Source organism: Schistocerca gregaria, chromosome 9 (assembly GCF_023897955.1).
Source record: "Schistocerca gregaria isolate iqSchGreg1 chromosome 9, iqSchGreg1.2, whole genome shotgun sequence".
In the NCBI taxonomy this organism is placed as follows: Eukaryota; Metazoa; Arthropoda; class Insecta; order Orthoptera; family Acrididae; genus Schistocerca; species Schistocerca gregaria.
Window position 1 is genome coordinate 100,694,396 of NC_064928.1, and position 13,566 is coordinate 100,707,961.

Below are 13,566 nucleotides of genomic sequence, written 5' to 3' on the forward strand. Positions count from 1 at the left end.
AATTTCAAACGCGACTCATCCGACCAGGCATCACGATCCAGTCATCAACAGTGTCGGTGCTGGCGATCCCAGGCGAGGCGTAAAGCTTTGTGTTGTGAAGTCGTCAAGGGTACACGAGTGGACCTTTGGCTCCTAAAGCCCATATCGTTGAATGGTTCGTACGCTGAGACTTTTTGAAGGCTTGGCATTGAAAAGTGCAACAATTTGCGGAACGGTTGCACTTGTGTCAAGTTGAACGATTCTCTTCAGTAGTCGTTGGCCGGCCGCTGTGGCCGAGCGGTTGTAGGCGCTTCAGTCTGGAACCGCGCGACCGTAACGGTCGTAGGTTCGAATCCTTAGGTTAGTTAGGTTTAAGTAGTTGTAAGTTCTAGAAGACTGGTGACCTCCGATGCTAAGTTCCATAGTGCTCAGAGCCATTTGAACCATTTTTTGAGTAGACGTTGGTCCAGTTGTTGGATCTTTTTCGGGCCGCTGCGATGTCCGACATGTTTGCCGGATTCTTGAAAGTCACGGCACACTCGTGAAATGGTCGTACGTGAAAATCTCCAGTTCATGGCTACCTCGGAGGTGCTGTGTCCCATCTCTCGTGCGCCGACTATAACACCATTTTCAAACTCACTTAAATCTTGATAACCTGCCGTTGTAGCAGCAGTAACCGATCTAACAACTGCGCCGGACACTTGTCGCCTTATATAGACGCTTCAGAATAAAACAAATTGAAGGTAAAGCAGATGTCAGACATTCACAGAAAGACCGTTAAGGAAAAGCAATTCATCCACGAAGAAAGCGGCTTATGCGGCGCTTGTTCCATCGTTTCTTCGGTACTGTTCATTAATCTGTGAACCCTGCCAGGTAGGGCTGTTAGAAGAGCGGCCGTTTTCGCCGCGGAATCGTTTAATCGGTGCCACACCGTTTCCGACACGCTCAGCAAACGTCGCTTAAAGAGGTTACAAAAAGAAACGTTGTGCATGACAGTAGTGCACGATTGAAACTTCAAGAGACCACTTTGCGGGAAGACGCGGACAACATATTACTTCCTAAAACATTGTTGTTATTGTTGTTGTTCTTGTGGTCTTCAGTCCTGAGACTGGTTTGATACAGCTCTCCATGCTACTCTATCCTGTGCAAGCTTCTTCATCTCCCAGTACCTACTGCGGCCTACATCCTTCTGAATCTGCTTAGTGTATTCATCTCTTGGTCTCCCTCTACGATTTTTACCCTCTACACTGCCCTCCCATACTAAATTGGTGATCCCTTGATGCCTCAAAACATGTCCTACCAACCGATCCCTTCTTCTAGTCAAGTTGAGCCACAAACTCCTCTTCTCAGCAATTCTATTCAATACCTCCTCATTAGTTATATGATCTACCCATCTAATCTTCAGCATTATTCTGTAGCACCACATTTCGAAAGCTTCTATTCTCTTCTTGTCTAAACTATTTATCGTCCACGTTTCATTTCCATACATGGCTACACTCAATACAAATACTTTCATAAACGACTTCCTGATATTTAAATCTATACCCGATGTTAACAAATTTTTCCTCTTCAGAAACGCTTTCCATGCCATTGCCAGTCTACATTTTATATCCTCTCTACTTCGACCATCATTAGTTATTTTGCTCCCCAAATAGTAAAACTCCTTACCACTTTAAGTGTCTCATTTCTTGTTCTAATTCCCTCAGCATCACCCGTCTTAATTCGACTACATTCCATTATCCTCGTTTTGCTTTTGTTGATGTTCATCTTATATCATCCTTTCAAGGCACTGTCCATTCCGTTCAACTGCTCTTCCAAGTCCTTTGCTGTCTCTGACAGAATTACAATGTCATCGGCGAACCTCAAAGTTTTTATTTCTTCTCCATGGATTTTAATACCTACTCCGAATTATTCTTTTGTTTCCTTTACTGCTTGCTCAATATACAGATTGAATAACATCGGGGAGAGGCTATAACCCTGTTTCACTTCCTTCCCAACCACTGCTTCCCTTTCATACCCCGCGACTCTTATAAACACCATCTGCTTTCTATACAAATTGTAAATAACCTTTCGCTCCCTGTATTTTACCCCTGCCACCTTCAGAATTGGAAAGAGAGTATTCCAGTCAACATTGTCAAAAGCTTTCTTTAAGTCTACAAATGCTAGAAATGTAGGTTTGCCTTTTCTTGATCTTTCTTCTAAGGTAAGTCGTAGGGTCAGTATTTCCTTACTTGTTCCAACATTTCTACGGAATCCAAACTGATCTTCCCCGAGGTCGGCTTCTATCACTTTTTCCATTCGTCTGTAAAGAATTGGCGTTAGTATTTTGCAGCTATGACTTATTAAACAGATAGTTCGGTAATTTTCACATCTTTCAACACCTGCTTTCCTTCGGATTGGAATTATTATATTATTCTTGAAGCCTGAGGTAATTTCGCCTGTCTCATACATCTTGCTCACCTGATGGTAGAGTTTTTGTCATGACCGGCTCTCCCAAGGCCGTCAGTAGTTCTATTGGAATGTTGTCTACTCCCGGGGCCTTGTTTCGACTCGGGTCTTTCAGTGCTTATCAGACTCTTCGCGCAATATCACATCTCCCATTTCATTTTCATCTATATGCTCTTCCATTTCCATAATATTGTCTTCAAGTACATCGCCCTTGTATAAACCCTCTATAGACTCCTTCCACCTTTCTGCTTTCTCTTCTTTGCTTAGAACTGGGTTTCCATCATAGCTCTTGATATTCATGCAAGTGGTTCTCCTTTATCCAAAGGTATCCTCCCACATACGTCCCTTGTAATACCGCAACGAGAGAATTCAAGAAATTAGTGTCAGTACAGATGGTTGTCGACAATCATTCTTCGCACGCGACATTCGCTAGTGGATCATGGGGGGGGGGGGATCGATTAGTGTTACCAGAGGTACTCATCGCTGCACACCATTACATCTACATCTACATGGATACTCTGGAAATCACATTCAGGTGCCTGGCAGAGGGTGCATCGAACCATTTTTACAAGTCTCTACTATTCCAGTCTCGTATAGCACGCGGAAAGAATGAACACCTATATCTCTCCGTACGAGCTCTGATTTCCCTTATTTTATCGTGGTGATCGTTCCGCCCTATGTAGGTCGGTGCCTACAAAATATTTTCGCATTCGAAGGAGAAAGTTGGTGATTGGAAATTCGTGACAAGATTCCGTCGCAAGAAAAAACGCATTTCTTTTAATGATTTCCAGCCTAAATGCTGTATCATTTCTGTGACAATCTCTCCCATATTTCGCGATAATAAAGAACGTGCTGCCTCTTTTCCGACGGCCGCCGTCAGTCCTATCTGGCAACGATCTCACACCGCGCAGCAGTATTCTAAAAGAGGACGGACGAGCGTAGTGTAGGCAGTCTCCTTAGTAGGTCTGTTACATCTGTGTCCTGCGGATAAAACGCAGTCTATGGTTAGGTATGGGGAGGTACTGAATAGAATTGGGGAGGAGTTTGTGGCACAACTCGACTAGAAGAAGGGATCTGTTGGTGGGACATGTTCTGAGGTATCAAGGGATCACCAATTTAGTACTGGAGGGCAGCGTGGAGTGTAAAAAACGTAGAGGGAGACCAGGAGATGAATGCACTAAACAGATTCAGAAGGATGTAGGCTGCAGTAGGTACTGGGAGATCAAGAAGCTTCCACAGGATAAAGTGGAATGGAGAGCTGCATCAAACCAGTCTCAGGACTGAAGACCGCAACAACAACGGTTAGCCTTCCCAATTATGTTGTCCGTATTTGTAATACCTAGGTATTTAGTTGAGTTTACGGCTTTGAGATTAGACTGATTTATCGTGTAACCGAAGTTTAACGAGTTCCTTTTAGCACTCATGTGGATGACCTCATACTTTTCGTTATTTACGATCAACAGCCACTTTTCACACCATTAAAATATATTTTCTAAATCGTTTTGCTGTTTGTTTTGATCTTCTGATGACTTTAATAGTCGACAAACGACAGCATCAACTGCAAAGAACCGAAGACGGCTGCTCAGCTTGTCTCCAAAATCGTTTGTATAGATAAGGAACAGCTAAGGGCCTATATCAATTACCTTGGGGAACGCCAGAAATGACTTCTGTTGTACTCGATGACTTTCCGTCAGTTACTACGAACTGTGACCTCTCTGACAGGAAATCACAAATCCAGTCACCTAAGTGAGATGATATTCCGTAAGCACGCAATTTCACTACGAGCCGCTTGTGTGGTACAGTTTGAAAAGTCTTCCGGAAATTCAGAATTTAGGTGGCTTCCGGAATATAATGGAGATGTAGATGAAATAAAAAACACACACACACACACAGACACGAAATCGCGTGCACACGCACACACAAACCTAAAATGAAAGGGTTCAACTTTTAACACGAATCCCACAAGCAAATTTATAGATGTACATCTTCACTACAACCGCGAATATTACCACCTACGAGGAAAATTCTTAATTCATCTGGACCAGCTCCGTAACTAGCCATAGCCGCTCTGATGTAGAACTGATTGAGGTCTTGGATTCCCCCAAAGTCCCAGCACGGCAATAGTATGACGTGAATTCTGTAGACGTGTTGGCGGTAGCAGTCGTGTTTGAATTCGAACCTGGCAGTGATGCTCACAAACTGCCTGTTGTTCCCCACGCCAGTTGAGTTGCATTGCAGACCCCACTTTTCATCGCACTCTTGGGCCTTCGGCGAATGCAACTGGATTTGTCTCCAGCACGTGCCACTGTGCAGATCTTCGGTCTCCCATTCCTTGTTCCGTCCGCTTTCGTCCATGTGTCTGACAACAGCGGCATTCTCTAACTACTATCCACATCATACGACGTAGCATTTATATACAACAGATGTGTATGTGGGTCCATAGCTGACTTGAAGAAATACAGCTACAGCTGACTATGTCACTTTGAATTCCGTTTTATATTTAATAATTTTTCCACCTTTATTAAAAAACTGTTTACTATATGAATTGTCAATCAATTACGTGTAGCAATTACATCAATTACATCATCCGCTGCAATGCATCGCTCTTGTATTCCATTCCTTCATTCCTTGTTGGGTTTTTTTGTCAGTTGGGAAGATTTCTGATTCCTCGCCATCATCGCATAACACTGGAGCCGCCCCGTTAGCTCAATGGTCAGCGTGACGGACTGCCGTCCTAAGGCGCCCGGGTTCGATTCCCGGTCAGGGATTTTCTCCGCTCAGGGACCGGGTGTTGTCTTCCTCATCATTTCATCCCAATCCGGCGCGCAGGTCGCCCAGTGTGGCGTCGAATGTAGCAAAGTCCTGCACCAAGGCGGCCGGACCTGCCCCGTAAGAAGCCTCCCGGCCAATCACGCAAAACTCTCATTTCCATTTCCACTGGGTCCATACAAATGCAGGAGGATCTGCAGCGAATTGACGCATGGTGCAGGAAATCGCAATTGAATCTCAATGTAGACCAGTGTAATGTGCTGCGAATACATAGAAAGAAAGATCCCTTATCATTTAGCTACAATATAGCAGGTCAGCAACTGGAAGCAGTTAATTCCATAAATTATCTGGGAGTACGCATTAGGAGTGATTTAAAATGGAATGATCGTATAAAGTTCATCGTCGGTAAAGCAGATGCCAGAAAGATTCATTGGAAGAATCCTAAGGAAATGCAATCCCAAAACAAAGGAAGTAGGTTACAGTACGCTTGATCGCCCACTGCTTGAATACTGCTCAGCAGTGTGGGATCCGTACCAGATAGGGTTGATAGAAGAGATAGAGAAGATCCAACGGAGAGCAGCGCGCTTCGTTACAGGATCATTTAGTAATCGCGAAAGCGTTACGGAGATGACAGATAAACTCCAGTGGAAGACTCTGCAGGAGAGACGCTCAGTAGCTCGGTACGGGCTTTTGTTAAAGTTTCGAGAACATACCTTCACCGAAGTCAAGGAGTCAAGCAGCATATTGCTCCCTCCTACGAATATCTCGCGAAGAGACCATGAGGATAAAATCAGAGAGATTAGAGCCCATACAGAGGCATACCGACAATCCTTCTTTCCACGAACAATACGAGACTGGAATAGAAGGGAGAACCGATAGAGGTACTCAAGGTACCCTCTGTCACACCGTCAGGTGGCTTGCGGAGTATGGATGCAGATGTAGATGTAGAACTGATAGCTCCGTACCCTGCCTTTGTACAGTGACTCAGGATAACTTTCTACCGGTCAGGCCATCACTTACTACTTTGGTTTCAAATGGCTAGGGCACCGCCTACTTGCATTATTTCATACTAAAAGTAAGAGTTTTACTGCCTATGTGATTTCTAGATCGCATTTCGGTTGTATTCCGCCTTCAAATACGTTGTCGCACTTGTAATTGTTCTTTAATTGCGTTGATTATATACACTCCTGGAAATGGAAAAAAGAACACATTGACACCGGTGTGTCAGACCCACCATACCTGCTCCGGACACTGCGAGAGGGCTGTACAAGCAATGATCACACGCACGGCACAGCGGACACACCAGGAACCGCGGTGTTGGCCGTCGAATGGCGCTAGCTGCGCAGCATTTGTGCACCGCCGCCGTCAGTGTCAGCCAGTTTGCCGTGGCATACGGAGCTCCATCGCAGTCTTTAACACTGGTAGCATGCCGCGACAGCGTGGACGTGAACCGTATGTGCAGTTGACGGACTTTGAGCGAGGGCGTATAGTGGGCATGCGGGAGGCCGGGTGGACGTACCGCCGAATTGCTCAACACGTGGGGCGTGAGGTCTCCACAGTACATCGATGTTGTCACCAGTGGTCGGCGGAAGGTGCACGTGCCCGTCGACCTGGGACCGGACCGCAGCGACGCACGGATGCACGCCAAGACCGTAGGATCCTACGCACTGCCGTAGGGGACCGCACCGCCACTTCCCAGCAAATTAGGGACACTGTTGCTCCTGGGGTATCGGCGAGGACCATTCGCAACCGTCTCCATGAAGCTGGGCTACGGTCCCGCACACCGTTAGGCCGTCTTCCGCTCACGCCCCAACATCGTGCAGCCCGCCTCCAGTGGTGTCGCGACAGGCGTGAATGGAGGGACGAATGGAGACGTGTCGTCTTCAGCGATGAGAGTCGCTTCTGCCTTGGTGCCAATGATGGTTGTATGCATGTTTGGCGCCGTGCAGGTGAGCGCCACAATCAGGACTGCATACGACCGAGGCACACAGGGCCAACACCCGGCATGATGGTGTGGGAAGCGATCTCCTACACTGGCCGTACACCTCTGGTGATCGTCGAGGGGACACTGAATAGTGCACGGTACATCCAAACCGTCATCGAACCCATCGTTCTACCATTCCTAGACCGGCAAGGGAACTTGCTGTTCCAACAGGACAATGCACGTCCGCATGTATCCCGTGCCACCCAACGTGCTCTAGAAGGTGTAAGTCAACTACCCTGGCCAGCAAGATCTCCGGATCTGTCCCCCATTGAGCATGTTTGGGACTGGATGAAGCGTCGTCTCACGCGGTCTGCACGTCCAGCACGAACGCTGGTCCAACTGAGGCGCCAGGTGGAAATGGCATGGCAAGCCGTTCCACAGGACTACATCCAGCATCTCTACGATCGTCTCCATGGGAGAATAGCAGACTGCATTGCTGCGAAAGGTGGATATACACTGTACTAGTGCCGACATTGTGCATGCTCTGTTGCCTGTGGTTCTGTCAGTGTGATCATGTGATGTATCTGACCCCAGGAATGTGTCAATAAAGTTTCCCCTTGCTGGGACAATGAATTCACGGTGTTCTTATTTCAATTTCCAGGAGTGTATATATATATATATATATATATATATATATATATATATATATATATATATATATATATATATTGTTAATAATTATATTTATCACTTGTTATTGAAAAATACAATTTAGTCCCTAAAATTACAGTGCATAAATGAAGGAAATTGAGCGGCGTACGAATCAAACTTGCCGTCAAAATTAGCTGTTTTACCGCCGTAATTAAATTCTACATTACTTGTCTCAACAGCTGCAGTCATGGACTGTGTGGCTGCTCCCAGCGGAGGTTCGAGTCCTCCCTCGGGCGTGGGTGTGTGTGTGTTTGTCCTTAGGATAATTTAAGATGTGTGTAAGCTTAGGGACTGACGACCTCAGCAGTCAAGTCCCCTAAAATTTCACACACATTTGAACACTTTTTGTCTCAACAAGTTGTGTACGCCATCGACACGTTTTCCCCACGCTATTAATTGATATCATACGAGGCCGCCTACGATTCCATCGTCTCCTCCTGCGAATAACACGACGTTTCATCTGACGATATCTCCCACACCCGCGTCTTCGGACTAGACGGGGACGGCGAGGTATCGATCTCCTCTGAGCTTTTCCAACCGAAATTGGCCCAGAAAAAAATGTTTTGCGTTGCTTATTGAATGGCCATCGTGTCGTACCAAATAAATGATGCTGCATCAGAGCTACAGTCAGCCGTAGTAACTTTGTACTCTTTCTACATTTTCGAAAATACTGAACTCAAAATAAGTAACTTGCACACTGTAACAAATGGGTCTGAGCACTATGCGACTTAACATCTGAGGTTATCAGTCCCCTAGAACTTAGAACTACTGAAACCTAACTAACCTAAGGACATCACACACATCCATGCCCGAGGCCGAATTCGAACCTGCGACCGTAGCAGTCCCGCGGTTCCGGACTGCAGCGCCTAGAACCGCACGGCCACCGCGGCCGGCTTCCGTCAATTAGTTTGCAAGTTATGGACTTTTAAACAGAGGATACTTCTCTTTGGACTCGTATGTATCAGAGTTGTTTTCCTACTCTGACACGACTGAATATCGAATACGCCTACAATAAGTCCAAATAACCACACCAATTTCGTCCTCATATCTGGCAACAAATACATGTTCGAAGTCTTAAAATAAGCATGCAGCTATCGCATACAAAAGATTACATCTCTCGAGGCAGCCATCGCTTACGAAGTTGTGGGGAGCGTAGGGTTGTGGAAAGCGTACATGACACGAGATGGGGCTAACGTCTAGAAATGACGTATCTATAGTTTTCGCTGTTATTTCTATTACCAGAATGTTATAGTTCTAATCTCCTTTGTATAATAACAGTTTATTTGGAAATTTCTGGTACGTTTTTATGCGACCAAATTGCTAGGTCCCTAGGTTTACGCGGTTTTTATTCTAATTTAAATTAACTTATGTTAAGGGCAACACACACACATACACACACACACATGCCCGAGGGGGGAGCCGCGCGAACCGTGGCAAGGCGCCCTAGACCGCTCGGCTACCCGTCGAGGCTATCAGTTTATCGTCAGTACTCAGTTCATGTGTTCAACCTAGGTTCCAACAAACTGTAGTTCAGAGAAACAGATAATTTGAAAAGTAATCGTCCGAAAATTTGGGATTTACGGAAAAATTAGAAATTTGTGGTAAGTCCGCAGCTCGTGGTTCTGCGGTAGCTTTCTCGTTTCCCACGCCCGGGTTCCCGGGTTCGATTCCCGGCGGGGTCGCGGATTTTCTCTGCCTCGTGAAGACGGTGTTGTGTCCTGTCCTTAGGTTAGTTAGGTTTAAGTAGTTCTAAGTTCTAGGGGACTGATGACGATAGAAGTTAAGTCCCATAGTGCTCAGAGCCATTTGAACCATTTGTGGTATGTTCTGTGGGACCAAATTGCTAAGGTCATCGCTCCCTAGGCTTACATACTACTTAATCCAACTTAAACTAACTTCTAACTTAAGAAACCTCCTGGCAGATTAAAACTGTGTGCCGGACCAAGACTCGAACTCGGGACCTTTGCCTTTCGCGGGCAAGTGCTCTACCAACTGAGCCACCCAAGCACGACTCACGCCCCGTCCTCACAGCTTTATTTCTGCCAGTACCTCGTCTCCTACCTTCCAAACTTTACAGAAGCTCTCCTGCGAACCTAGCAGAACTAGCACTCCTGAATAAAAGGATATTGCGGAGACATGGCTTAGCCACAGCCTGGGGGTTGTAGGAGGTAGGAGGCGAAGTACTGGCAGAAGTAAAGCTGTGAGGACGGGGCGTGAGTCGTGCTTGGGTAGCTCAGATGGTAGAGCACTTGCCCGCGAAAGGCAAAGGTCCCGAGTTCGAGTCTCGATCAAGCAAACAGTTTTAATCTGCCAGGAGGTTTCATATCAGCGCACACTCCACTGTAGAGTGAAAATCTCATTCTCGGAACTTGATTTAGAACGAACCCCCATCGTCCACAAACCCATCCACACACACACACACACACACACACACACACACACACACACACACACACACACACAGGTTCTTTAAACAACCATGCCCCATTTTCACTCATCTCAATGTCTATGACGTCATGACTCAAAATCTATGGATCGTACAACGACATAATTTTGCACGTACATTAAGTTACTGCCTGCAAAATGTGTTGGAATATAGTTAGCAGTAACGAAGTGATAAGGTAAAACGTCGTGCCTGTTTGAGCTTCACTGGAAGAACAGTGAAAATGTAATAAGGGAAAAAAATTTTTACAGTACTTTGGGTGAAGTCTGAAATTATGTGTGAAGTGTGATGGAACTCGCGAAATGCTCTCATTGTCAACTACTAGATGGATATAGTTTTTTTTTTTTTTTATAAGGGACCAGCGGTCAGCAGTGCCTGGTTATAGACTCATTGCATTTCGGTCTTTTTGCACTCATTTATCATTGTCCTGGCATTCCACTGAAAATATTGTAACAGCATTGCCAATTTCGACGGTACGCGGTGTGTGTGTGTGTGTGTGTGTGTGTGTGTGTGTGTGTGTGTCCTTAGGTTAGTTAGGTTTAAGTAGTTCTAGGTTCTAGGGGACTGGTGACCTCAGATGTTAAGTCCCATAGTGCTCAGAGCCATTTGAAACATTTTCAAATACGTGTGTGTTTGTGCTGTCTGCAAACCAGCTCGTTTCTTTGTTGATAACACTACCGTCCAGTTTACTCTCTGGCCTCAAGCTGCTCGGATCGGTCTCGAACTTTACTTAAAAGCGGTGTTAGTTGTACGTGCTTCTTCAGATCCTTATTTTTCTTATGTATTCTCATTTCTTATTAAATGCTCCCCCCCTCTCCCCCCTCCCCCGAGCAACCTTTGACAGATACGAAAAATCTTGTTGCAACCCTTGTTCACTCAAGTACGAGCAGCCCTTAGCGGCTCGCCATCTTACACTCCTGGAAATGGAAAAAAGAACACATTGACATCGGTGTGTCAGACCCACCATACTTGCTCCGGACACTGCGAGAGGGCTGTACAAGCAATGATCACACGCATGGCACAGCGGACACACCAGGAACCGCGGTGTTGGCCGTCGAATGGCGCCAGCTGCGCAGCATTAGTGCACCAGCGCCGTCAGTGTCAGCCAGTTTGCCGTGGCATACGGAGCTCCATCGCAGTCTTTAACAGTGATAGCATGCCGCGACAGCGTGGACGTGAACCGTATGTGCAGTTGACGGACTTTGAGTGAGGGCGTATAGTGGGCATGCGGGAGGCCGGGTGGACGTACCGCCGAATTGCTCAACAAGTGGGGCGTGAGGTCTCCACAGTACATCGATGTTGTCGCCAGTGGTCCACGGAAGGTGCACGTGCCCGTCGACCTGGGACCGGACCGCAGCGACGCACGGATGCACGCCAAGACCGTAGGATCCTACACAGTGCCGTAGGGGACCGCACCGCCACTTCCCAGCAAATTAGGGACACTGTTCCTCCTGGGGTATCGGCGAAGACTATTCGCAACCGCCTCCATGAAGCTGGGCTACGGTCCCGCACACCGTTAGGCCGTCTTCCGCTCACGCCACAACATCGTGCAGCCCGCCTCCAGTGGTGTCGCGACAGGCGTGAATGGAGGGACGAATGGAGACGTGTCGTCTTCAGCGATGAGAGTCGCTTCTGCCTTGGTGCCATTGATGGTCGTATGCGTGTTTGGCGCCGTGCAGGTGAGCGCCACAATCAGGACTGCATACGACCGAGGCACACAGGGCCAACACCCGGCATCATGGTGTGGGGAGCGATCTCCTACACTGGCCGTACACCTCTGGTGATCGTCGAGGGGACACTGAATAGTGCACAGTACATCCAAACCGTCATCGAACCCATCGTTCTACCATTCCTAGACCGGCAAGGGAACTTGCTGTTCCAACAGGACAATGCACGTCCGCATGTATCCCGTGCCACCCAACGTGCTCTAGAAGGTGTAAGTCAACTACCCTGGCCAGCAAGATCTCCGAATCTGTCCCCCAATGAGCATGTTTGGGACTGGATGATGCGTCGTCTCACGCGGTCTGCACGTCCAGCACGAACGCTGGTCCAACTGAGGCACCAGGTGGAAATGGCATGGCAAGCCGTTCCACAGGACTTCATCCAGCATCTCTACGATCGTCTCCATGGGAGAATAGCAGCCTGCATTGCTGCGAAAGGTGGATATACACTGTACTAGTGCCGACATTGTGCATGCTCTGTTGCCTGTGTCAATGTGCCTGTGGTTCTGTCAGTGTGATCATGTGATGTATCTGACCCCAGGAATGTGTCAATAAAGTTTCCTCTTCCTGGGACAATGGATTCACGGTGTTCTTATTTCAATTTCCAGGAGTGTATTTACAACTATCCATGACGTCGCCTTTCCGGCTTAAATTTTTTAAAATGTGTCTTTTAAGTACTGCATCTCTTTCCAGTCAGTACAAACTTTAATTTTATTAATGTATTATATACCTAATATGTTTGAGACGAGTTAGTTTAATTCTGAAGACGACGCTCATAGTAGCATCGAAACCTGGTCAATTTTGACTTAATATTTGTAACCGAGGTCGTATTTGTTCTAATATAAACTCATATCAGCCGATTGTTTGCTGCTTTTCCTTTTTTTTCATTCACTGTCTTAGGGCAAGAAAGGAATGGTCATTGTGTTAGTAAAACATTACTTTTGTATCGATACGTGGATGACACCTATGTGATATGGAATCATGCTGAAGAGGAACTGAGCGATGGAGAAAGAGAGTAATGGACAACTAAATTTTTTGGATGTATTGGTTATTAAACGGGCAGATGGGAATTTAGGGCACAACGTACACTCCTGGAAATTGAAATAAGAACACCGTGTATTCATTGTCCCAGGAAGGGGAAACTTTATTGACACATTCCTGGGGTCAGATACATCACATGATCACACTGACAGAACCACAGGCACATAGACACAGGCAACAGAGCATGCACAATGTCGGCACTAGTACAGTGTATATCCACCTTTCGCAGCAATGCAGGCCGCTATTCTCCGTTGGAGACGATCGTAGAGATGCTGGATGTAGTCCTGTGGAACGGCTTGCCATGCCATTTCCACCTGGCGCCTCAGTTGGAACAGCGTTCGTGCTGGACGTGCAGACCGCGTGAGACGACGCTTCATCCCGTCCCAAACATGCTCAATGGGGGACAGATCCGGAGATCTTGCTAGCCAGGGTAGTTGACTTACACCTTCTAGAGCACGTTGGGTGGCACGGAATACATGCGGACGTGCATTGTCCTGCTGGAACAGCAAGTTCCCTTGCCGGTCTAGGAA